The sequence below is a fragment of the Oryctolagus cuniculus genome, chromosome 10 (assembly GCF_051225735.1).
Source record: "Oryctolagus cuniculus isolate XC-2025 breed Fujian yellow rabbit chromosome 10, ASM5122573v1, whole genome shotgun sequence".
In the NCBI taxonomy this organism is placed as follows: domain Eukaryota; kingdom Metazoa; phylum Chordata; class Mammalia; order Lagomorpha; family Leporidae; genus Oryctolagus; species Oryctolagus cuniculus.
In genome coordinates this window covers 49,661,930-49,689,238 of record NC_142876.1, presented here as the reverse complement: position 1 = coordinate 49,689,238, position 27,309 = coordinate 49,661,930, and the positions used below count along the sequence as shown (strand labels likewise).

General features: G+C 40.1%; 1 protein-coding gene and 1 pseudogene across 1 annotated transcript in view; one reads left to right on the top strand and one right to left on the bottom strand.

The window, feature by feature from the left end:
- Positions 1–27,309, bottom strand: part of CDH2 (cadherin 2) — a 241,498-nt gene that overhangs the window by 133,645 nt on the left and 80,544 nt on the right. The gene's annotated exons all lie outside the window — the stretch shown is intronic.
- On the top strand, positions 7,690–8,218 carry LOC149123760 (large ribosomal subunit protein uL23 pseudogene; annotated as a pseudogene).

Below are 27,309 nucleotides of genomic sequence, written 5' to 3'. Positions count from 1 at the left end.
TTTGAATAGAAAACAGCAAGAAAAAGAAATGTTTTTAAAATCTTTCAAACACTACTTTAAAAAAATCATGAATTATTAAGTGCTGAAAAAGACTAGTGATCATTTCAAGGGTAAGGAAATTAAGACCTCAGAGGTAAGGTACTTGCTTAAGGTCAAGTTGAACAACAAGTAGAGGACTTTTTTTTTTTTTATGTTAAGAGAGAGATTTAGGGCATTGACTCCACACATCTTACTCAAGTTGAGTTGGAAAGGCTCCCTCATTCATAAAAGGTATGGTGAATTTTAAGGTTCATTGAATATGTAAATACACACACTATAGTCAAATGAAATGGAAATGGGCACAGACAGCAGGAAATCAGGGCTGGCAGTCACTGTCCTAAATTTGGTATTGAGAACACACTCAAGTGGCTCTGTGAACAACATCTCACATTCACTTTTGGGTTTCATGAGTTCTACTTTGGCTTGCTGAGTTCAGCAGAGAGCAGTTCTGCTGAGTTGAGAGAGCTGCACCCAGCTCAGTTCACAGAGATCTGAAGTCCATCCTGGGTAGTCAGTAAGCAAATCAACCATGAAGACTTTTGTCTGACAAATTCAAATGAGCAAATACGAACAAGACTCAGTGCCGGTAGCTGGTGTTTGAAATCTGGTTTACTGAATTCTCTGTATACCTACTAGCCTCTGAGATTTCACAGGCATCACCTTAGAACAGTCATTGATCTCAACACAATATGGGAGGGGGTTCTCATTCATTTGGTAGTTTTTTATTTCTATTTTGCTTTCATGAGAAAACTCAAGAGCACAAACTAATAAGAGTAGTAAGAATCACCAACACTTTCAGAGTTGCTTTTTGGGTCTTCATCAGTAGTCAACCACATGAGGAATCGCCAAAGGACCTTTTTCCTTACCTGGTTTCTCCAAGCCACATGAAGCACAGGACTGGTTTCAATACTATTTTCACAGAAAGGACACAGTTCCGGAAAGCAATGGGGCAGTGTAGAAAGAAACGAAAATAGGAAAACATCCCCCACATCCTGCCCTGCCACACACAGAGAATGCTGTTCATGTTTGCTCAAGTATCTAACATCTAAATCCTAGCACCACCCTCTTCATGCTAGTCCACTGGCCAGCTAAACACCCACTGCTTCCATTTAAAAAAAAAAAATTATTTGAAAGAGTTACAGAGAGAGAGAGAGGGAGAAGCAAATAGAGAGAGATCATCCATATGCTGATTTATCTCCCAAATGTCCAGCCAGGGCTGGGACTGACTAAAGCCAGGAACCTGGAACTCCATCTGAGTCTCCAATGTGCGTGGCAGGGGTCAAAAGTACTTGGGCCATCTTTCACTGCTTTTCCAGGGCCATTGGCAGGGAGCAGGATCAGAAATGGAGCATCCAGGAAATCAAACTGGCACCCACATGGGAGGCCAGCACCATAGGTAGCGGCTTAACCCACTGCACCATAACATGGCTGTTACGGATCTTTCTTCAGGTCCTTCAGGGATGACTGTGAACTTTGACTAGGCTCTGGCCCAACCCTATAGAGGGCTGTATCTCCTACTATCTGAGGAAGAGGAAGGGCATCTGCTAGAGTCAAAATTCAGTCCCCCATTCATTGGCTAAATCAGCCTGTGCATCCACATCAGCCCTGAGCTCCAGCACTCCAGTTGGAGGAAGCCCTGCCCCTGTTAGGGGCTAGCTTAAAAGACTGTGTCCTTGACCTTTATGGCATCTACCGACACAGATAACCCCAAGATCTTTCCTCTTGTTTTTTTTTTTTTTTTTTTCCCAGCTTCTCTCTTTAAACCTTCCTTGTACACATGTCATACACTTGTTTTTTAAAATAGCCATTTTACCCACAGGATTTATCTTAGTGTCCTACTCAGATACCCTCAGCAATATCTCCTGTTTTTCCACCTGTCTTTCTACATATACACCTCACAACTCAAATCTACTGCGAAAACACACTTCTCAACCTAGTAACTACAGCACTGCAAGTACTGCATTGATGAGCTCCTCCCCGCTTCTCTATCAGCCTTGATTTCCACCCTGGGTTCCTTATCTTGCACCTGCCCCTCCAATCTCAGCCCCCTGGAACATCATTCCCACTTCATTCAGCTTGTCTGATTTTTATCTACTACCACATGGGACCAGCAAACAACTTCCTGCTGCTGACTTCTAGATCTGGACCTCCTGACTCAGACTTAACCTTCACATTCCGATAATCATGGTCAAATATCTGCTTGGCGCTGACTGACACTGGCATCTCAAAGTCAGACTTCTGGTGGAAATCAGCTTCTTCCTAAATCTGGTCCTGCCTGCTCCATCCCTTTTCCCAGCACTGGAGTCAGAACCCCTAGTGTATCACACTAAGTGCAGGATTTAGCAAGTGTTTAACGGCTGAATGAATGAACTGATTAATTACTTGTAATACAGTTATTAAATTTCCCTATAATTGGTACTAAGATCATGTGAACTAACAGCAAGACAGTCAATACCACAGGACGCAAGTTATAAACTCCCATTGCACCCATCTCTAAAAGAAAGCAAAAATATCCACCTGGAACTAAGCTCACCGCGGCATTGTAAACTTGCTTTAAACACATATGACATTTAGCAACTAGATTACAGGATCTTTGAGATCACAAGACATTTTTGCCCAATACAAGGGAAAATGCCAACATTTTTGCAGGCGGAAATAGTGCTGCTAAATTTACTCTGGAATAACCTGGTTTGTTACTGAGAAGTTGATACAATTAAGAAAGTGTGTTTAGACAGCCCTAAAGACGGGATTAATGGGGTTACTATTTTCTTGGCTTAATGAAGTAGCTTTTCAGTTTGAGAACTACCCTATGAGTGCTTTCCAGCATTGAAATGCTGTGATTCTTCAGTTTTCATTATGACTCCTTTACTTCAGTTCCTTAAATCTCTTGGTCAAATTTCGCTAATTGTCTTTATTTATTAAGCCTTCATTGTTTTCCAGTAAAAGGTCCATTTACTTATCACTGAATCACGTTAGAGGCCTTTCATCTCTCACTGAGAAGGGCTGTGTACATAACAGAAATCTTCAGGGTGTAAGAGAGTATTTCCTGGGTCAGCTTCACATCCTGTCAAAAATCAGGACCCTCAGTGTCTGCGCGGACACTGATCATGGTTCTAAATAGTATATGAATCCGGACAATTACAAATGTATGTTTTTGCTTTTTGCTCATACACAAGACACACCAGGGGCTTGCCTCAAATTGAATGGCTTCTTGTATTCACTCAGTTCCCAGCCTATGCTCTCATCTCATTAGAATTTCTGTATCCTCTGGTCTTGCAGAGTTCCCTTTACCTTCTTTTGTATCAGACAAAAGATGGTAATTTACGTCTAATTAACGGAACTGAGTCATAATGAGCTCTTTTCTCTTAGACAGTATTTGAATGTCCAAAATAACCAGTGAGACTGGGCTTTTTAGTCTAGCTCTAGTTAAAGGTTTTAGAACACAATGCTCTCATTCAGGACTCCTATTTTGCATACAGTCAGAGGGCTGGAGGTTATCCACATTGTGAGATTCTCTGGCGAGCTGTGGCCAGAGGGACTGCATGGCAGGCTGGCTGATTTAATATTTTCTGCTAACCAGCTCTGCTGAAACAGTCACGCTTACGTTTGCATCTTTTATGTCCCTTACTTATACTTTGAAATGATATCTTGTGCCAGTTGATGGATTTCATAGCATTCTTTATGAGATCAATTTCCTTGCAAAAGATACAAAAGACAGGATAAAAGATAAGTTTGATGCAAAGTGCAGGAAGGGCTGTGCATCTGTGTGTAAAGACGCATGACAGAGCATAGAGCAGTTCTCCCTGTGCCATGAGGTTGGACAAGATACTGCCATGGAGTATCCTGTGTCCTGCCGAAAGCAAGCGTATGTCCTAACAGGAACAGTGACCGGGTTAAGGCACCACAGCATCTTCTCATCCTCTCACACGCCAGGAGGTTTTAAAACGCCCTCTGCACACAGTGGCGTGCCAACACCAACAAGCCGCAGGCTCTGAACTCCACTGGCAGCTTGCCCTCCTGCAAACACCAGCTAGACACACTGGGTCTCCACTCCTGGGACTGCCTCCATCTAAGCTTCTTATTACATTGGGTTGAAAAGAAAAAAACCTAGGCTTTTCTCCCCACCTCAAATACTTCTAAGCCCAAGTATATATCCTTTGATAATAATAGTATTATACAAAAAAAAAAAAAAAATCTGTGACCAGACTACATAACTGTCATCACATTCTGTTGTAATGTAAAGCCACCTCTGCTCCGATTTTTACTTGTCCAGTCATTCAAAAAAAAAAAAAAAAAAAAAGAAAGAAAAGAAAAAAAAAGAGGAAAGAAAACACAAGGCTGGCCAAACATTCATGATGGGAGCCCTAGGACAGGAAAATTATAGCTGTGTTACATGGGACAGGAAAACCAGGCTACAGATACCCACAGTGCCACTGTCATCTCATCTTATCCTCTCTGTATCAGAGAAGGCAGAAGGCAACATTCAAAAACACAGGCTCCCCCACAGATACACCTGCCTGGTCAAAATGGAAAAAAGACCTTTTGGCCCTAGGCTGCCTGGTAAAAATATTAAACCAGACAGTAAGATAAAATTAAATATTACCTTGATTAATTAGGCTTAATGGGTGAGAAGCAACTAATTTATAACATTGAACAAAAACAGGAGAGAGGAAAAAGGGACTATTGTACATCAAAGTGTGATTTTTTTTCTTTTTTGGGGGGTGTCAGGATGAAGAATATAGTAATATTCAAAAAAATCAACTACATTTTTAAGCATAAACAAAACCATTATATGCACTTTTTAAAGAAAGATTTATTTATTTATTTGAAAGGCAAAGTTACAGAGAAGCATAGGCAGAGAGAGAGAGAGAGAGAGGTCTTCCATTTGTTGATTCACTCCCCAATTGGCCACAACAACCGGAGCTGGGCTGATCTAAAGCCAGGTACCAGGAGCTTCTACGGGGCTCCCACACAGGCACAGGGGTCCAAGGGCTTGGACCATCTCCTGCTACTTTCCCAGGCCATAGCAGAGAGCTGGATCTGAAATGGAGCAGCCAGGACTCAAACCAGTGCCAATATGGGAATGCCAGCTCAGCAGGCGGCAGCTTTACCTGCTATACCACAGTGTGGGTCCCTATAGACTCTTGTTTTTTTTTTTTTTTTTTTTTTTTTAAGGTTCATTTATTCATTTGTAAGGTAGAGTCACACAGAGAGAAGAAGAGACGGAGAGATCTTCCATCTGCTGGCTCACTCCCCAAACAGCCACAACAGCCGAGGCTGGACCAACCGAAGCCAGAAGTTAGGAGCTTCATCCAGGTCTCCCAGGTGAATGCAAGAGCCCAAGCACCTGGGCTTTCTTCTGCTGCTCTCCCAGGTGCATTAGCAAGGAGCTGGATCAGAAGTGGAGCAGCTGGGACAGGAACTAGCACTCATATGGGCTGTCGGCATTGCAGGCAGAGTTAACCTGCTGACACAATGCCAGCCCAATTACAGGCATTTTTTAATGAACTCTGCTTGACCCTGGAGACTGAAAATCTAATGTGAGAAATAAGATACCCCAAACAAGTAACTGAATTTAAAAGTTAATGTATAAGTCTGCCACTTAGATCACAACTCTTTTCATTCAGAGTAAATGAGAATCCCTTACATTTCTCTAAATTGGCACCCAGTCCTCTCAATTGTACCTTGCAGCCTTAAATACTTGAAGGCATGGAAACCCTGTACCTGACAAGGAGGAAATGTCATGGGGTACAGGTCGGCCCTAGAGGAGTTTGGCGAGCTTGGGAGAAGAGTAAGAGCTTCCAGCACCAACAGCTCCTGCTCAGGTGTGCAAGGGCTCCTACAGGGGCAGAGGATGCTTCACAGGGGTCACCTTCAGAGAAAATCAAGTGTTTCTAAACTGGAGACCTTCCATACATAGCAAATGAGAGCCACAATACAAAGTAAGTTCAATGTGTATAGACGCAGACATGGTTTATTGCAAAAGAAGACATGGATTCTATGTGGGGTTTTGGGTAAAGACTGTATTGCAAAATCAAAGGGAAATCAAACCTGACCTTATAAAGTTAGTACCCAGATCATTACACTTCTATGTAATATACAGGGCAACCATACAAAAAGAGCTTTGTCAACAAATAAAAATCTACACATGTGTGTGTCTTAATCATGATGGAATGTAAGTAGAATACAAAACAGAGAGTTATAGAGCTCAGTAACAGATCAGGTGCATGCTCCCTTTACTTGCCACTCAAACCTGTTCACACTTTCGATGACCAGTGTGTAGGAAAGAATAGCTACTGAGAACTTTCAAAAAAGCCTAAATCCTAGAGCTGTGGTGTAGCGGGCAAAGCCACCGCCTGCCGCACTGGCATCCCATATGGGCATTGGTTCAAGTCCCAGCTGCTCCACTTCCAATACAGCTCTCTGCTATGGCCTGGTAAAGCAGTGGAAGATGGCCCAAGTCCCTGGGCCCCTGCACCCACGTAGGATACCTGGAAGAAGCTCCTGGTTCCTGGCTTCGGATTGGCACAGCTCTGGCTGTTGCCACCAATTGGGGTGTGAACCAGCGGATGAAAGACCTCTCTCTTTGCCTCTCCTCTCTCTGTGTAACTCTGACTTTCAAATAAATAAATAAATCTTTAAAAAAAAAAAGCCTAAATGCCAAACCAACTTCTTCAACTCCATGCCAGATCAGCATACTATCAAGGAATAACTTTCTGGAAAAACAACATCTGGACTTAAAATGTAGGAGTCAGAAACACAGGGAAAATCCTTCCCAATCAAAACTACCACAGAGAAAACCAAACAGTAAGTACTATCCAGTCACAACTCTGAAAGGATAGCCAATGGCACACATTGTTGCACATTATAATTATTTAATCTTCATATGAGAATCACTATAGTCAGCAGTATGTCCTAGATATAAGAAAAATAGCAAATGGATGTTGTGCCTTTCTGGAAGAGTGACTAGTTTTTCATAACCATTTTACCTAAAAAGTTGCATGCAAATTGACAGACTGTGCTAGGGTTTGAATGTGCACCTCAAAGTTCATGCATGTGTTGGGATGTGAATCCCCAGTGCAACAGTGTTGGCTCAGTAAGAGAAAATTACATCAGGGAGGTTCTGTCCTCATGCAAGGAATAATGTCATTATCATGGGAATGGCTTAGTCATCTGGTTATAACGTGAGTTTGTCCCCTTTTTGCTCTCTTGCTCCCATCTTTTCTGGCCCTTCTGTCTTCTGCCATGGGATTATGCAGCCCAAGAGTCCTTACCAAATGCCAGAGCCATGCTCTTGGATTTTCCTGCCTCCCAGGCCATGATCCAAATAAATTTCTATTGTTTATTAATTACCTAGTTTCTGGTATTCTGCTTTAGTGACTCAAAATAGACTAAGAAAGAAAATTGGCACCAAGAATCAGGTTGTTTCTATAACAAGTATGTGAAAATCTAGAAATGGCTTGAAACAAATCAATAGATGCTGGTAGAATTTGGAGGAGTAGAGTAGACCAAGCCTTGCCTGTCATGAACAGAGAGCATCAGGGGCGATTCTGGTGAGGGCTTAGTAAAAGAAGAAAAGCAGGGAAAGTCTGAAACTTCTTGGAAAGTACTTAAGTGACTGTGGTCAGAATACTGGTAGAAATTCTAATGAGACTTTTCACCAAGATGGCGCCGAAGGCGAAGAAGGAAGCTCCTGCCCCTCCTAAAGTCGAAGCCAAAGTGAAGGCCTTGAAGGCCAAGAAGGCAGTGCTGAAAGGCGTCCACAGCCACAAGAAGAAGATCTGCACGTCCCCCACCTTCCAGCGGCCCAAGACACTACGCCTCCGACGGCAGCCCAAATACCCTCGGAAGAGCGCCCCCAGGAGAAACAAGCTTGACCACTATGCCATCATCAAGTTCCCCCTGACCACGGAGTCGGCCATGAAGAAGATAGAAGACAACAACACACTGGTGTTCATTGTGGATGTCAAGGCCAACAAGCACCAGATCAAACAAGCTGTGAAGAAACTCTATGACATTGATGTGGCCAAAGTCAACACCCTGATCAGACCTGACGGAGAGAAGAAGGCGTGTGTGCGGCTGGCTCCGGACTATGATGCTCTGGACGTTGCCAACAAAATTGGGATCATCTGAACGGAGTCCAGCTGGCTAATTCTAAATATATGTTTTTTCACCATAAAAAAAAATTCTAATGAGATCTCGTGATGGAAATGAGGAGCAAGGTACCAGAAACAGGAGCAGAAGTCATCCTTACCATAAACTGGCCAAAAACTGGGCTGAATTGTGCCTATGCCTGAGAGCTTTATGGAAGCAGGGATTTATGAGCATTGAACTAGGATATCAGGTGGAAGAAATTTCTAAGAAACATATTGAAGGAGCTTCAAGGACACTTTTAACTATTCACAATACAATGAGAGAAGAGAGAAATTATTTGAAGATAGACTTTACAATTAAATGGGTAAGAGAACAGAAAGATTTTGAAACTCTCCTTTGAAAGGCATGCTTAGGACAGGAAACTAAGGGTGTGGCCTAACAATCCACAACTAAGGCGATTAGTAGGGACTGACACTAGTCTGATTCTCAAGACAATGGGACAATGACCCTAAAGGCATTTCAGAGATCTGTGTGGCTGCCTCTCCCATCAAAGACTTAGAACTCTAACAGGACAGAATGGTTTTGGGATAGAGGACTGGGATGCCCTCCACAGGCTTACTGCTTAAAACTGCCTCATATCTCTGCTCTCTGCATTCCACTGCAGTCAGTGCTCTTCTTGCACCCCAGCCGTGGCTCAAGATGACCCACAATTTTTGGAAGGTATGAGCTACAATCCTTGGTGGCACCACAGGATGCAAATTTTGTAGACACGAAAATTTAAGAATTCCAAGGGAACAGCTTCCTCCATTTATATCTGCAAGGATGACAGAGACAGCCTGGGAGCCAGGCGGAGACTTGATACAAGGATAAAGTCACTGCAGAATTCCCACTAGGACAAGTCCTAGTGGAGAAAGGAAGCTTGGGCTATCCCTGATTTGGTAAGAATTGTAGTGCTACAAGCATGCAACACCAGCTTGGGAGGACCATAGGGACCAACTTCCAATTCCAAAGAATTGAAAGATGGATCAAGGTTGTAAAGCCATAGGGACAGGGCTGTCTGAGACTTTGGGGGCACAATCCTCATCCCAATTGAGCCCAGAATGCAGAACATGGAGTCAAAGGAGGCTGTTTAAGACATAATGTTCGTTTCCCTGTTCTCCTGGCATTGTGGAGTAGCAGGTACAGCCACCACCTGCAATGCTGGCATCTCATATGGGTGCCATCTTCAAGTCGCAGCTGCTCCATTTCCCATCCAGCTCCCTGCTAACAGCCTGGGGAAAGCTGCAGAAGTTGGGCCCCTGCCACCTATGTGGGCCCAGCTCAACCCTGGTCATTATAGCCATCTGGAGAGTAAACCAGCAAATGGAAGATCTCTGTCACTTTGTCCTACCTCTCTCTGTGTAACTCTTTCAAACAAGAAAAGAAGTCTTAAAAAAAAAAAAAAGATTCTATCCTAACCTGGCTCAACACTGTATTTTGGAAGCACCTAACAGGCTCACAGTTGAAGAGGAATTTGCCTCAGTATGAATATTCTTGAGTCTCACACATTTCTTTGGACTTCGAACTTCTGAATTAACGCTGAAACCAATTAAGACTTTTAGGAATTCTGAGATTAAGTTAATTTATAATTGTGAGAAGGACATGACTTTTGAGATAGTGGTGCAATTTTTATGGAATCTTGATGAAGAATGGGATGGGAGAGGGAGTGGGATATGGGATGGTTGCGGGTGGGAGGGAGGTTTGGAGGGAAAAGCCGCTATAATTCAAAAGTTGCACTTTGGAAATTTATATTTATAAACATATCATAAAGTTAATAGACCAAGATAATCTGTAAACAGAGTTACATTATAAATGTTCATGGATTATTTAAATAATGTAAATAAATTTCAATTGCAATTTAATCCAAGTCCAATATTTCTTCTTAAAGTAAATTGTTTTATTTAATTTACTTATTTCTTAATTGGTCCTATCTGTAACCAGTTCTCTTAAAGCAAGATTAGAGGAAATAAATTTAGTCAAATTCATGATTAGTAATCTTATCTCTTCAAGGGATTCATCTGACAACAAATACTTACTGGGCATTTACTATCTAAAAAATATGTGAAAGGTGCTAAGGAATTGCAAGAAACAAGATAGCCAGATTCCTGCCCCCAACAGAGCCCTCCATGCTTCAGATCCATGTTTAACAGAGAATTTTCAATATTCACCATGAATTGTGTTTTTAAAAATCTTTGATTATACTCTTCTAGTAAATCTTTAAGGTTTCAATGACATCAAACTAATGTGTAGTTAGCACACTTAAAAGAAAATTGTTAGGGAAACAGGTGTTTAGCCTTGCAGGCAAGATGTTTCTGTACCTGGGTTTGAATCCTGGTTCTAGTTCCTGAACTCCATCTTCCTGCAAATGCAGACCCTTGGAGATAACAGTGACGGCAAGTAACTGGGCTCTGACATCCACATGGAAGACCTAGACTGAGTTCTTGGCTCCTGGCACTGGCTCACTCCTAGCCACCCATTTTTGCCACTATGGGCACTTGGGGAATAAACCAAAGGGTGGCCTCTCTCTCTCTTTCTCTCTCTTCAACTCTTTACCTAGCAAATAAAAAGTTTTAACAATTAATTGTATTGCACAGCTGTATGGGCCTTGGCAATATATTAATCTGTTGCTTTTCTTTTTGAATACAAGTATCAAATGTCATAAAAAAAAATCTACACAAAACCACCAAAGTATATAGATTGCCCCCAGATTCTACGAATGGTGCTTCTTTTTTTTTTTTTTTTTTTTTAGCATCTGTTGACTAAGAAAATGCATAATGAAACTACTACTTTGAATTCAGTATGCTTTTAAATATATGCATACCACATTAATCTCAATAACATCTAAATTAATTTGAGGAACAGTGACAAATGTGTGTTATTGGTTGACATATGGATTTGTGTATTGGGCAATAACTCTGAGGCCCCTTAAATGCAAGAACCAAAAACCTCATCATCTCCATCATGTCATCATTGAAGTACAACCGAAGGCCAGAAATGACTGAGCCATCTGGCGGGGGAGAACACAGAGGGTCAATACTTCTACCCAGGTAGCGTCCACAAACATCTGCTCAGCTGCAACCCACAATCTCCCTCCCACAAAGCACAATTCTCTTTTAGCTATCAAATCAAAAGTAATCTATGGATACATTTATTATATTATCTACCATTGTATTCTAGCAAACTCTTGGCAGTACTGCAAATGCTTTTCCTCTTTCCAACCTTATGGTAGTGATAAGAACTTAACAAAAGCAAATAAAAAAAAAAGAACTTAACAAAAGCAGGCAAGAAAGATTTTCCTTTATGATACTGCAGAATGCTGTATCCATCATGACCTAATGGCACCCAGAAGCCAGTTTCATATTTCTAATGCAACATGTATCTTCCTGGTTGGGATAAGAATACCAGTATTCCTTTCCACTCAGCTACAACTAGAATATTGAGAAAACAGAGATTAAGCCTGAAATTTCTATATCTAATAACGGTTGAATTACAAGAGAAACTGAAAAAGCATTTGTCTCTACAACCTAATACCCAATATGTTCGTCCTTTGGGCAGTTTACATTGATTTTGCATTTAATTGCATAGGCTGAGTTTCCCATATTTTCCAGGGCAAAGTTGTAAAAAAATGAAAGGATCTAGAGACACTCTGATGCAATGCCAAAAGAAAAAAAAACAAAAAACAAAAAACTAAACTTGAGAGTACTGTTTTCTCTAATACCTATATATTTGCAAAGTTTTGTTTTTCTACTAGAAATTGACACAAGATATCATGAAGTAAAATGGGTATAGGTGGTAAAATTTCCCTTTCTACCCATCATTCACTCCACACCACTGTTCTTGAGAAATAGGAACAAAATGAAAAATACTCCCTGAGACTTGAATGCTTTTCATGTACTCTGTAACTAACTGAATCTAATTCCCTTTAGTTCAGTTAGCTAGTAGACTTTGTCATTCAGTCTGTCTTGCAAATACTCACATTCCACAATTCTTTCCCTATGTTTTTGTAAAGTGGTGAAAAAAAAATCATTTATCTTACAGTTGAAGAACAGAAAAAAAAAATTTTGATAGGAACGAAGTAATTAATCTTAATGATTAAGTCAGATTATTATTTTTATTTTTATTTTTGACAGGCAGAGGTAGACAGTGAGAGAGACACAGAGAGAAAGGTCTTCCTTTTTCCGTTGGTTCACCCCCCAAGTGGCCTCTATAGCTGGTGCATTGCGGCTGGCGCGCTGCGCTGATCCAAAGCCAGGAGCCAGATGCTTCCTCCTGGTCTCCCATGCATGTTGGGCCATCCTCCACTGCACTCCCGGGCCACAGCAGAGAGCTGGACTGGAAGAGGTGCAACCGGGACAGAACCAGCACCCCAACTGGGACTAGAACCTGGGGTGCCGGCGCCGCAGGCGGAGGATTAACCTAGTGAGCCATGGCACCGGCCAAGTCAGATTATTTTTTAAAGCATAGGTTTCCTGAAACTTCTCAAAATAAAGACACTTTAAAGTGAGTTATGTGAAGGAGCCACCATTGGAAAACTGAACAAATTACCAATGGTTTGGGATACCCTTATAGGGGTTATTCAGAAGTGACATTAATAGAAACTTGGTTTCCAAAGAAAAGTGATGGACTTATCTTTTCATCTGATTACCTGAACTATTTTTTTAAAAATTATTTGAAATCCAGAGAAACAGAATAAGACATACAGAAAGGAAAACTGAGAACACTCAGTTGGTTCACTCCCCAACCCACGATGACCGGAACTGGGCCAATCAAAGCTGGGCACTAGGAACTCAAACTAAGTCTTCCATATGAGTGGCACAGACACAAACACTTGAGCCATCAATTACTTCCTCCCAGGTGCACATTAACAGGAAGCTGGAATCAGGAGCTGGAGCAGGGGACTGGGTCCAGGCACTCTGCCATGGGATAAGAGTGACCCAATCATCAGGACAAATGCCCTTCTATAAGTGACCTATTTTAATCACTCTTGAAACAAGCCCCCTGGCATGCATTTGCTAGGAATGCCATAAAAAAGTATGCTGAGTTGTGGCTTAAAGACAAAGACATGATTTCTCACAATGCTAGAGGCTAGCAGCGAGATGCAGGGGTTAACAGGGTTGGTTTCTGCTGAGGGCTCTCTTTTGGCTCACGATGGCCATCTTCTTCTTTCTGTATTCACGTGGTCCTTCTCCATACCCATCTGAGTCCAAACTCCTCTTCTCATAAAGATACAGTCTCAGCGGAGTAGGGATCATCCCAGAGACTTCACTGTAATATAATGGTCTTTCTAAAGACCCTCTCTCCAACGGCAGTCACATTGAGAGGTATCAGGGGTTAGGGTTTTAACTTACACCATTCCCCTAAAAACAGCCCCATCAGTAATTAACTTTTCATCTCCAAGAACTCTACAATCTTTAATTTTCATATTTCAGTATTTAGTGGTATCTTGCTTTCTTATCTTCAAGGCACAGAAAGAAATACACTAGGAAAGTAAAAGAAATCACTGACCATGATGCCAAACCAACAACAGTTACTGCCAGTAGTGGTCTAACCTCTGACTGTTTTATTGAAGGCTGGATTACTTTTAGATATAAACCTGAAATGTTTATTTGTAAAATCAAACATACATAAGTCAGAAGAACAGTACCATGCTTATAAATTTTGGTCATCACTCCTCACAAGTCCAATGTAATTAAACTTTACTTGATCTACCAAATTTCCTTTGCCATCCTTATTTCGAGCAATCAGAATAAAATATTGATCAGAAAAGAAAAGGCAAAGCATAAAAGAAAAAATATAAAATTATAAAGACCTCACAAAAACTAGCAGCTGAAAATCTTTATATTATTTTGCAAGACAAAATCTTTAAGGAAACAACAGCAAGAAAAAACTTGTGATTGAGAGATGGTATGGAATAATATTTCTAGTATTTATTTCTAATTTTAGTTATCTTCAATAGAATGAATGAAATATTACACAGAATTATGGAATTCTTCACATTAGTCTCCACATTTTGTGTATGTATATACACAAAATTTGGCATTTCAGAGAGTTGAAATACCTCCCTAAAAGGTCTCTAATTTGGCCAGCGCCATGGCTCACTAGGTTAAATCCTCAGCCTGCGGCATTGGCACCCTGGGTTCTAGTCCCGGTTGGGGCACCGGATTCTGTCCTGGTTGCTCCTCTCCCAGTCCAGCTCTCTGCTGTGGCCTGGGAGTGCAGTGAAGGATGGCCCAGGTCCTTGGGCCCTGCACCCGCCTGGGAGACCAAGAGGAAGCACCTGGCTCCTGGCTTCAGATCAGTGCGCCAGCCGCAACAGGCTGGTTACGGCCACTTGGGGGGTGAACCAACCGAAAAAGGAAGACCTTTCTCTCTCTCTCTCTCTCTAACTCTGCCTGTCAAAAAAATTAAAAAAGTCTCTAATTAAAACTTCTGACTCAGATTTTTAAAAAAGCCTGATTTAGGCCGGCACCGCGGCTCACTAGGCTAATCCTCCGCCTTGCGGTGCCGGCACACCGGGTTCTAGTCCCAGTTGGGGCGCCGGATTCTGTCCTGGTTGCCCCTCTTCCAGGCCAGCTCTTTGCTGTGGCCAGGGAGTGCAGTGGAGGATGGCCCGAGTACTTGGGTCCTGCACCCCATGGGAGACCAGGATAAGTACCTGGCTCCTGCCATTGGATCAGCGCCTTGCGCCGGCTGCAGCACGCCGGCCGCGGCGGCCATTGGAGGGTGAACCAATGGCAAAGGAAGACCTTTCTCTCTGTCTCTCTCTCTCACTGTCCACTCTGCCTGTCAAAAAAAAAAAAAAAAAAAAGCCTCATTTAGAAAATGTTAAGGGTCAGCACTGAGGCACAGCAAGTTAAGCCTCCCTTTGTAATACTGGCATCGCATTTTAAAGTACAGGTTTGAATCCCAGTTGCTCTGCTTCTTATCCAGCTTCCTGTTAATGCAGCTCGGAAGGCAGTGGAACATGGCCCAAGTACTTGGGTTCCTCCTACTCTTGTGAGAGACTCAGATGGAATTCCTGGCTCGTGAGTTTGGCCTGGGACAGGCCTGACTGTTGTAGCCATCTGGGAAGTAAACCAGCAGAGGGAAGCTCGCTCTTGCTCTCTCTGCCCATTCCTCACTCTCTATCCCTCTATAGTAACACTCTTTCAAATAAATAAATAAATCTTAAAAAAAAAAAAGAGGATGCCAAGAAGTCTCTTGTTGCTGAGTCATCATCTTAACTAAAGGACTATTCCTGTGTAACAAGGGAGTAAGTTTTTAATATTCAACATAACAATAATATAGTGCTTGAAAATTTTCTCTCTGCCATTTAGATCATCTTAATCCCATATGGAGGCTATTATGTTAGCTTTGTCTGCTGTGAATAAGATAGATATGTCTGTATCTTTTATAGTCTAAACAAAGTAAAAAACAAAACCAAAAAACCCACATTATTCTAAAAAAAACAAGACTTAGGGGTTGAGATAAAACACTGTGAAAAATACTACTACTTCCAGCCAGTTGCATGATTAATGCATTTTCTTGACACAGTCTCATTCCTTTACATATCATATATTATACAGAAAAACTAAAAGTCAATACCTCATTTGTATATGTCTTTGTCCTAAAGACAGCTATAACTAAGCTCAAAGGTAAATTTCGATCTTAGGCTTTAAAAAGCAAAGAGTTACAAACACAGGACATGCCACAGACCTCAGCTCCTTGAGGCTTTCTCAGCGTCACATGGAACAAGGGAAAAACGGGTCACTGTATGTTACCTTCAGCATCACCTGGACACACCTCAAGCACACACATGTGTGAGGCCAAAAGAGTCTTGGGTCTGATGAAAAGCTTTCACTCAATTGTGCAAGGATGTACCTAACATTCTTCATCACAGTTATCAAGAAATGTATTCTCCCTCAATTCTGAAATGGTATTTTTCTTGAAAAAAGAAAAAACAAAACAAAACAAAAAACCTCCATTAGCCTGGCAGACATTTATAACTGCTTGGGAGTCCAGTTTTCTTGGCTTAAAAAAAAAGGAGGCGCTAAGATAGATGATTGCTCCAATCCCTGTCCACTTTAAATGTTACATTTCTGACTTAAGGTTTTTAATGAACAAGGGTGAGAATTTAGTTGGCCAGGGTAACATAGCTGAAGATCCATAAAGTTTGGGAAAATAAACTTTAAAGAATTTGTAGCTAGTTATAACATGCTTTTTCCCAATGACTTCTGATCCCTGTTACTTTAATAGAATGTCTTAACTCTGATTTTTTTAGTGATTAAAGACCATTCTCAACTTTAAAATCAGTTTTTATACCCTTTTAGTTATGTAGGGACCCATGTAATAAGAGGTGTTACTCCCTCTACACCACTGGGGACATAGAGGTACACATGAAACACTTAGTTTTACATACATAAAAATATTTAACTTGGAATAACTCCAAAAGCAAAGGAGTAACTGGGGCTGGCACTGAGGCATAGTGGGTTAAGCCACTGAATTCAATGCCAGCACCCCATATGGGCACCGGCTGGTGTCCCCGCTGCTCTACTTCTGATCCATCTACCTGATAATGTACCTGGGAAAGCAGTGGAAGATAGCCCAACTGCTTGGGCCTTGCATCCATGTATGAGACCTGGATGAAGCTCCTGGCTCCTGGTTTCAGCCTGGCCCAGCCTTGGCTATTGTAGCTATTTGGGGACTGAACCAGCAGATGGAAGATCTCTCTGCCTCCTCTCTCTCTGTAACTACCTTTCGAATAAATGAAATAAATCATTTAAAAAAGAGAAAGAAATGACCTTACATATGGCAAAAATAAAAAAGACTCTACCAGGCAAATACTTGGACAAAAATTACGAACAATTACACAAGGCAAAATTCCATTAGAAACATTATCAAAGAATTATCCTTGCTAGCAATCAAAGATGTGCAGATTAAAATAACCTTGAAATGTCTTATTATGGCTGCAAAGGAAGTAAGATCTAAATATATATATATATATACATATATATATATTCACTTATTTCAAAAGCAGAGTCACAGAGAGAGAGACAAGCAGAAAGAGAGATTGTCTATCTGCTGGTTTATTTCCCAAATATCCACAACAGCAAGGACTTGGCCAGGCCAAAGCTGGAAGCCAGGATCTCCATCCAGGTCTTACACAAAGATGGCAGGAAGCCAAGTACTTGGGGCAACATCAGCTGCCTCCCAGGATGCACACTGGCAAGACGCTGCACTGGAAGTGTACAGCAGCTGGTCTGTGAATCTGGCCTTCCAATATGGGAATCAGGTATCCCAAGCAATGGCTTAAAGCTGCTCTGCACCACAGTATCTGCCCCAAGGGTTTGTTTTTCTTTTAATATAAGCACACATAACATGCAATGATAGGATAACTATTATAGGGAGTACTATTAACTAGCAACATGTGTTGTGAAAGCAAAATGAAACTATCCAACAAAAGTAATAAAACAGTTTCATGTAATTCCATACCTGTAATATATACTCCAAAATGCCACACAAGAAAAAAAAGATATAAACATCAAGCGATTTACTTGGCATTATCTATGATAATAAAAAAGTATAATAAAATCTAAACTGATCAAATTAGGTTCTGATCAAAAAGACACTGCAGAAACAAAACAAAAAATCTGCTATGAGGATATAGGAAAAATGTGAAATACCATGTGTACTTTGTAAATAAGAGTGAAACAGCATAAAAAAACATTTTTGTTCTTGTGGCAGCAATGCTTAAAATAATGACAAGCTAGGCACACTCTCTACTTGAGAAAGATCACATGCAAAATTAAAAATTTGCCACTGTAGTAGAAATATGAAAATTTATAGCACTAGATAATTTCCCCATGATAATTTTAAGTTATCGTTCAATGTCTAGCATACATGCCATCTCAATCAGCCTCGCAATTCTCCCGGCAGAAAGTAATCTTCTCTCTACGCTCTGTGTTTCCCCCTGGTGCAAGAATTAGGAGCTCCCCTGCAGCAGAGGATGCGGTAGTGTGCCTGTTCAGACCTGACTTGCAGCCACTGAGACCCCTTCTTTTTTTTTTTAAGTTATTTATTTGAAAGATAGAGAGAGAGAAAGAGAGAGAAAGAGAGAGAAAGAGAAAGGTCTTCCTTCCGTTGGTTCACCCCCCAAATGGCCACTACGGCACAGAGCTACGCCAATCTGAAGCCAGGAGCCAGGTGCTTCCTCCTGGTCTCCCATGCAGGCGCAGGAGCCCAAGCACTTGGGCCATCCTCCACTGCCTTCCCGGGCCACAGCAGAGAGCTGGACTGGAAGAGGAGCAACCAGGACTAGAACCCTGTGCCCATATGGGATGCCATCCATCCATCTATCCATCCAATATTTATTCATCATTGATTTTTTTAAAGCACTCTCATGGGCACTATGCAGACCCTATGTGTGAGAGTTAATTTTACGTGTCAGTTTGACTCTGCCATGGGGTACCTAGGTATTTAGATAAACAGTATTCTCGGTGCTTCCATGAGCATGCTTTTGGATGAGATTAGTATTTAACCCAGCAGACAGAAAAGTACATTGCTCTTCTTAATTTTGGTGAGTTTCATGTAAGCAGCCGAAGGCCTAAAAAGACTAATCCATTCATACATAAGAGAAAATGCATCCTTTGAATCAGAACATCAGCTTTTGTTCTGTCTTCAGACTTAACCATCAGCTCTACCTGGGTCCTCAGTCTGCCAGACTCCGGACCAGACATCACATCACTATTTCTCTTAGAGCCCGAAGATCTTGTGATATGTCACATTGCACAAATGTGTGAGTGTCTTTGCTGTAATTTCTGCTTCTCTGAAGAACCCTAATGCACCAAGTCAGACTATCAGGATGCACATGAGCAAGTCAGAGAAGCCCTGCGTTTCCCAAACCTGGTGTATGTATGGAACAACACGCCTGTGATGTTCTGTCCATCAAGGCAGACTTTTGAGCCATGACACAATTGATATTCATTCATATGCACGTATCATTCCCAAAGTTTTAAGAAATCAATAATAAAATATAAAAACTTTTTGTTGGGACTTGAAAAATACAATTATGGAAGCTTGATAGTTGTACCGTACCTTATGTTTAAAAAAAGATTTATTCATTTGAAAGAGGGTGAGCGAGAGAAGTGTTGAGAGATAAAGAGAGGCAGAGATATTTTCCATTTCAGGAGCCTAGAACTCCATCCTGGTCTCTCACATGCTGGTAGGGGGTCAAGTCCTTGGGTCAACTTTCACTGACTTCACAGATAGATTAGCAGAACGTTGGATTAGAAGTGGAGCACTCAACTCAAACCAGCACTCTTGATATAGAGACACCATAGGCTGCACCTTTATTTATTTATTTATTTATTTTGACAGGCAGAGTGGACAGTGAAGAGAGAGACAGAGAGAAAGATCTTCCTTTGCCATTGGTTCACCCTCCAATGGCCGCCGCGGCTGGCGCGCTGTGGCCGGTGCATCGCGCTGATCTGAAGCCAGAAGCCAGGTGCTTCTCCTGGTCTCCCATGTGGGTGCAGGGCCCAAGGACTTGGGCCATCTTCCACTGCACCCCCGGGCCATAGTAGAGGGCTGGCCTGGAAGAGGGGCAACCGGGATAGAATCTGGCGCCTTGACCAGGACTAGAACCTGGTGTACCGGCGCCGCAAGGCGAAGGATTAGCCTAGTGAGCCGCGGAGCCGGCCCCTTTATTTAAATTTTTAAAAAACATCCACCTCAGGGCTGGTGCTGTGGCACAGCAGGTTAAGGTACTGTCTGCAGCATCAACACCCCATATAGGTGCTGGTTCTTCGATCCAGCTCCCTGTTAATGTGCCTGGGAAAGCAGTGGAAGATGGCCCAAATGCTTGGGCCCCTGCTACCCACATGGGAGACCAGGAAGAAGCTCTTGGCTCCTGGCTTTGGCCTTGCTCAGCCCCAGCCATTGCAGCCATTTGGGGAGTGAACCAGCAGATGGAAGATTCTCTCTCTCTCTCTCTCTCTCTCTCTCTTCCCTCTCTGTAATTCTGACTTTATATAAGTAAATAAATAAATCTTAAAAAGAAAACAAAAAACCCATTCACTAGGGGCCAGCATTGTGGCATGGCAGGTTAGGATGCCGCCTGTAATGCCAGGATCCAAAATAAGCACCAGTCTGAGTCCCATCTGCTCCACTTCAGATTCAGGTCCCTGCTAATGCACATGAGAAAGCAGTGGAAGATGGGACTAATACTTAGATCCTTGCCATGCATGTGAGAGACCCAGATACAGTTCAGGGTTCCTGGCTTCAGCGTAGCCCAGCTCTGGCTGTTGTGGCGATTTGAGGAGTGACCCAGAAGATGGAAGTTCTGCCTGTCTCTCTCTCTCTCTCTCTCTCTCTCTCTCTGTAACTCTGCCTTTCAATTAAATAAATCTTTTTTTTTTTAAAATGCACCCTTACTGTACCTTTTAAAAGGCAGCTCACTATAGCCCACACCACTGTAATACGAAGGGTCATCTGCTGAAATTTAGACTTTTCTACCTCACTCACCAAGAAGGTCTGGATGTAAGTAAGTGAGGCCAACACTATAAAGAAGGGTTAACTGGAATTCACAAAGACATGTGCTTTTCAAAAGTGTAATTTTGCAAAGCTTATTAACAAGTATCACTATTGTATTAAGTGTAATACTTCTAGAGCACCCAGCTGGAGAATTGACTATGATGATTGGGAAAGTGAAACATAAAATCTTACCTCTAACCCAGGGGACCCTAATGTCTAGAATCAATGCTAAGAATTTAGGTAACTTGCCAGTAACAGTGTATCTAGAATATCTCTGCTCCTCACTTAATGCTTTACACATCCCAAGTTCTGTTAAAGGGAATTATAAAACTGCCTATGTTCTACAATGACCTCTACCTCCTGAGCAAATGTCATATGACCCTGTCACTATATTTATGACTTTTCTAAGTGCAACTTAATTTTCATCTACCATAATGAAGTTGGTGGTGAATGTTTCTGCCTTTTAAAGTCATCTGCACCTGTATGGATTTCTTTACCAGCACCCTATTAACTTACATTTCTCCAAAAGCCACCTGGAGCCACACCTGTGATTTATAAACAAATGCACCATAATACATTTGGGAATTTAATCTCACCAAGCTTATTCAATACCAATGTGCAATTCAATGCGAGTAAAATGCTAGGTTTGCCTGAAATAGCAGATCTTGGGGATTCAGAGTTTTAGAAAGAGAAAGAACTGGTTGAAGTATAAGAATAAACTTTTCTGGAATCCAGGAAACTAAATTGCATAGCCTGAAGCACACAACAAATCACAAAAATCTGCCCTAAGCATGAAAAGGGTTTCTAATTTCTTTGATTACTTAAGGATTCCAAATATAAAAATGAAACAATACTTTACCTTGCAAAGACATCCTACTTGGGCCAAAATGGATATCCTATTAAAGCCCAAATTAGCAACTGGTGTACCTATTTCATTTTTTTCTCTGCTCTCTCCAATTCTATTTACATTTCTTCCTATCTCAAATTGCTCAAGAGGGAACCAACTGTGGACATGCACATGCAATCAATTGTGGACAAAGCACATCCATACCTCCCACAGCTGTCTATAAGGAAATGCCTGCAGTCACACCAACTCATTCTTATCATGGAGTGGAAATCTTGTCTTCTATGAAATCTGCCTGTGTCCTAGTTTTCTGGGTAGAAGGGAGAGCAAAAGCAAAGTGCTTCTTCCCTCTCTCTGTGGGAAACTGTTATGTTTTCCATAAACCAAGAAATCAGAAGTCAATTTTAGTAGGGAAAAAATCTTCTAAAAAATTTTTATTAAACGAAGCAGTGAAATTCCCAAAGTTTGGAACTGATGGGCTGTATAATGCCTACAGAATTAGGAAGTGAAAATGTCATGCAAAATCAGGGTATTCTGATCCACCTCTGCAGAATCATTGTTTGCAAAAAAAAAAAAAAAAAAAAAAAGTTTTACTGGAAACAGAGAGGACAATACCACAGAGCAATACCCTTGCTCTTCTCGTCCTTTATAGCCAGACTTGTAGTCAAGGGTATGACTGTGTATAGGACATAAGGTCTATTGGATCAGACAGTAAGTAACATAAGCTGATAACCTGAAAAACAGCAACTTCAGAGTAGATTATTATTTTGTAATGAATATGTAAACTATACCCATGCCTTTTCAAGTCATGGATTCAGGCACTTAATGTAAATTATAAAAACAGAAAATCCTACAATTTATTTTGTGGCTTGGATCAAAGTATTGTCATTGAGAGGCCTTATTTATTTGTATTTGTGGCAACTGTGGCAAGGGGTAGTGCCCCAAAAATACTTATCTTAGAAACTGAAATGAAAATTAGAAGCCAACATAAAGTAGATAAATAGGCAATAATATGTAAGGAGCAATACTAAATAGCTAAGAATGTCTAAACAGTGAAACTGAAAGTGGTTTTCAGATTATAAAAAAAAATTAAACTATAACCGTGAAGTCAGATAAAATACTTCTTATATACATTAGAGCTGATCATAAAAATCAAAATATACTGTTTGCTTATAAAAAAGCACCCTGTTTTTACTGGTTCCTTAATAGCAGGTACTCATAGCAGTAAATAGCCAGTAAAGCAACAAAGGAAATAACATAAGTCAGGGTCTTAGGTCTGATAAACTTATTTTCAAACACTTCTAAGGGTACTTCAAAAAGTTCATGGAAAAGTGGAATCAGAAGATAAGTTTATTTTGGTGCAAAAAACCCTTTGAAACCCAAGCAGTCTTTTTCATAACAGCATTTCTCATAAACTTTCTGAAGAGTCCTTGTATGCATGGATTTCAAAATTTTCTGCACTAAAATAAACTTATTTTTAATTCTATTTTGCACAAATCTCTTTAAATGCCCTTATTTATGTCCAAAAAGTTAAAAAATTTAGGATTTGTAATTGAAAACAGGCTGCACACTGTGAATACCAATGGCCTGGGAGATGCTGGAACAGCACTTTTTCTGAGAAACTTCACCAGCTGTGGCCAGTGGCCCTGAGCTCTTGCAGCACTTCTGGATGCCAACTGGCTGTGACTTTGTCCTGTCTCCCTCTCCACAAAAACACTTAGTGTTAATTTCAGTGGATTATATTATTGATTCTGGTTACTAAAACAGATTAATAAAGAAAAAACCCTCTGAATCATGTTATCAAAATTTTCTGTTGATTCTCTACCAAACATTTTCACTATGAAAATATTCATCATATATATATATTCATATAGATCACATACATTCACTCTTCATTTGTTTCTGAAGACATGAACTAAAAACAAATTAATAGTATACAGGTATTAATTTTGTTTCCTAAAACTTGGTTACATTAAAATGGAGTATGTCATTGTTGGTATCTTCAAATCATAAACAGTTAATTTTTAATTTTTATCTTTATTCAAATACTTTTAAAACCATGAAGCAATCCAGGAATTACTGTTTTACACAGAACCCTATTGTTGTCTTTTATCTTAAATTGGCATTATGAAGAAGCAATAGCCTTTAAATTAAGTCTTGAGAATAAATAAAATCATTCTCATCACAAAATAATTATCCTCATCCTTGAGCTCAATTCAAAAATAGAATTAGAGGCTGGCATTGTGGCATAGTGGGAAAAGTCACCGTCTGCAGCGCCATATGAATGCTGGCTCATGTCTTGGCTGCTCCACTTCTGATTCACCTTTCCACCTCCCCACCAATGGCTTCGGGAAAGCAATGGAAGACGGCACATGTATTTGGGCCCCTGCCACCCATGTGGGAGACCTAGAAGAAGCTTCTGGCTCCTGATTTCATCCTGGCCCAGCCCTGGCCATTGTGGCCATCTGGGGAGTGAATATAAGGATGGAAGATATCTCTCTCTCTCCATCTCTCCCTCTCTGTAATTCTTTCAAATAAATTTCAAAGAAATAAATCTTTAAAAAAATACAATTCAACATCTTTTAATCCGCAAAAAAAGTATAAGTACTTGATTATCTAACTGTATAGATGAAAATATAAATAAAAGCATTTGAATATTAAACGTGTACAGATACAAATATAATATATAGATAATAGATAATATATATCACTAAAATAAAACATAGTTAAAATTTACTCCCTTCTAGCTCCATATCATGATTTTCTAGCAATATATTATGCTTATTGAAGAGAGAATTTTCTATGGTAGGAAAAGCTGACCTGGAATGAGGGGTCCTGGGTTATAATCCTCTTTTTTAAATACAAAAGTTTTTTAATAAAGTAATTTATTTGAAGGTAGAAGAGACAGACAGACATTTCTCTTCTACTAGTTCACTCCCCAAATTCCCCAATAGATAAGGATAGACAACACTAAAGCCAGGGCCAGGAAAGCACAAGAGTGAGAGAGACTCAAGTACTTGAGCCACAACCTGCTCCTTTCAGAGTACACGTTAGCAGGAAACTTGAGCAGATTCAGGACTCAAACCCAGACACTCCGAAAAAGGAGAGAGGCATCCCAAGTGGTATCTTTACAGTTTTGCCAAATGCCCACCCCTTTAATTCCTAGTAAATGACATTTTAGCTGTGTGTCCTTGGGCAAGTCATTTCATCTTTCTGGAACTCATTTCCTTCAACTGTAAGTTGAGAAGGCTGTGGTTGAAAAGCTCTGAAGTTCCATCCTGTTCTAATAACCTATGAATCTGTGAGACAGAAGGTTCATAAATATTCCATAATCTTCCTTTTACCAAAATGTTACTTCCAAATATAGATAACCTTTCATGACACAAAGCAAATGTTATGACAAGGTACCTTTCAATTAATGCAAATTTTAAAGTTACTATTTAAAACAATTCAAAAATAGAGCAGACTCTATCAAGATGTTGTGATTTTGGATATTTCAGCACACAACACAGGGATCACATGCCAATCAAAATAAGTTTGAATGAAGCAAATTATTATGAATTTTAGAGAATTCTGGAATACTTCCAAATTCCTGCTATCATTTTCAAAATAAGCTTTTCGTAAGGAGAAATGAAGTCTCAATTAAACAGAACCCATAAATTATTTAGAAATTAAAAAAAATTACTGTAATCTTAGAAGAAAAGTTCAGGCTTACAACAGAATACATTTGTATTATTCATTTAATAAAACTTGTACACTCCTCCAACTTCTGGGCCATGTCTTGTATAACAGAACTCTAACATGAAGATTCAAATGCAGAAAAATATTTGCCCAAGTCAATGCACAGTCCTTACCATTAAGGGTGTCATAATAACCAAAATGGCCTAATACATTTAATAAAGATGTTTAGAAATAAAGCTTGAAATTAAAATGAGTTGCTGGCTAACCTCTATATGACTTAATTAATAAGGAAAAAAAAAAAACCTCCACTGTGTGGATTAGTTGAGATTTATTATAAGTGCAAGCTAGAATTGTAATAGATGGGAAATGAGTAGTATGCATTCTCTTTAACAGTATCCTCATGATATTGCTTCACTCGCAGAGCTTATTCACAAGTTCTCTGTTCTGAGATTGTGAATGTGAGAATCTTGAAAATTTTAATTTCCTGTCAGCAGTCGGTCACCATTAGCAAATGTGGGATAAGAAAGTGTTATATCTACGTTATGGGCATCAATTTACCAGTTTTTTTTTTTTTTCTCTCTCTCCCAGATAGATGGTGTGACCTCACTTTTACAAGAGAGAAGAAAAAAACACCCACTACAGTTACCAATTTCTAGATAAGTTTAAAAAGATCATGTAACAGGCAACTGCTAAACACTAAGGAAGCCCACAAGATGAGTTACTTGTCTGCTTCTGACTTTCAGAATATGTCCTATTTCATAGAGTTTTTTTCTGGCTTAAGTAACCTATTCTTTCAAGCTCTTTTACTATATGATGATAAATTATAAATCAGCATTTTTAAAAAATCAGATTCAAGTACTTAATATAAATTATAACTGTTTAGCATTTCTAAAGATCATTATTTTTAGCACTTATCTAGTTAAACAATTTAGTTATAATTACTTTAGATATAAGCAAAAAAATCACCCATTATTGATTAAGCACATACCTAAGCCTTCTTTACCAATTCCATGACAAATATTTTGTGTGATGATGAAAAGCTTGAATATAGTAAAGCTATATCCAAAACCCTAGAAGTTTGACAATCAAAACTAGGCAAAGCTAAATGTACTACTATGGACATTTACTGTGGCAATGTTTCAGAAAACTTTATCACCATTTTAGACTACAAAGTCAATGTTCATTCATCTCTTTCCTTTACATGAGAATAGTACAAAATCCAAAGCAAGACATCTAAAACTAAAAAGTGAACCTAGATCTATAGCATTCTACACCCAGTACTTACAAGGGTGAACAATCAGTTGTTTTTTTGTGCGATGGTAAAATATGGAGGGATGGTATGCATTTTAAAATGAAAATGTTGAATCAAGGATATATTGTAATAGAGAAAACTGTAACAATACTGTTAAGAACATTAAAAATTTAAACAAGACTAAAAGTAAAAAGTAAAAACTCAATATAGAAGATATGTGAAGAACTGAATAAACGACTTAACAGGGGTATAATATGTATGTTATAGCAGAGATAAAAACATGGTCTGTGCTGTGGGGCAGTGGGAGAAGCTGTTGCTTGGGACATCCACATCCCACATGGGAGTGGCTGGGCTCAGATGCTGCCTCTGCTTCTGATTCAGCCAGTTAATGCATCCAGAAGCTAACAGATGATAGCTCAAGTACTTGAGTCCCTGCCATCCTAGCGGGAAACTAGACAGTTTCTGGTTCCTGACTTCAGACTGTCCCTGCCCTGGTTATGACATTTGGGGAGTGAAACAGTAGATAGAAGATCTCTCTCTCTCTCTCTCTGTTGATCTTTCAAATAAGTAAAAATAAAGACATTTTTTAAAAATACTGATAATATGGGTATAAACTTTGTATTTAGGAGAAGGGCTCATTCCCCTAACACTTAAGAGTTACAAATAAGCATACTAGAGTCTTAATTGTTTAAAGAAGCAGCAAATAAAACAAAGGAGGAGGTAACAGGGAAGAGTGAGAAGTTCAGAAAAAAAAAAAAAAGGGCACATATCAAAAGTATGTTTTCCTCTGGGGGAAAACAAAGTGAAGGGTTTGAATGCATTTCAATTAGCCAATCTGCAAAAGAAAAAA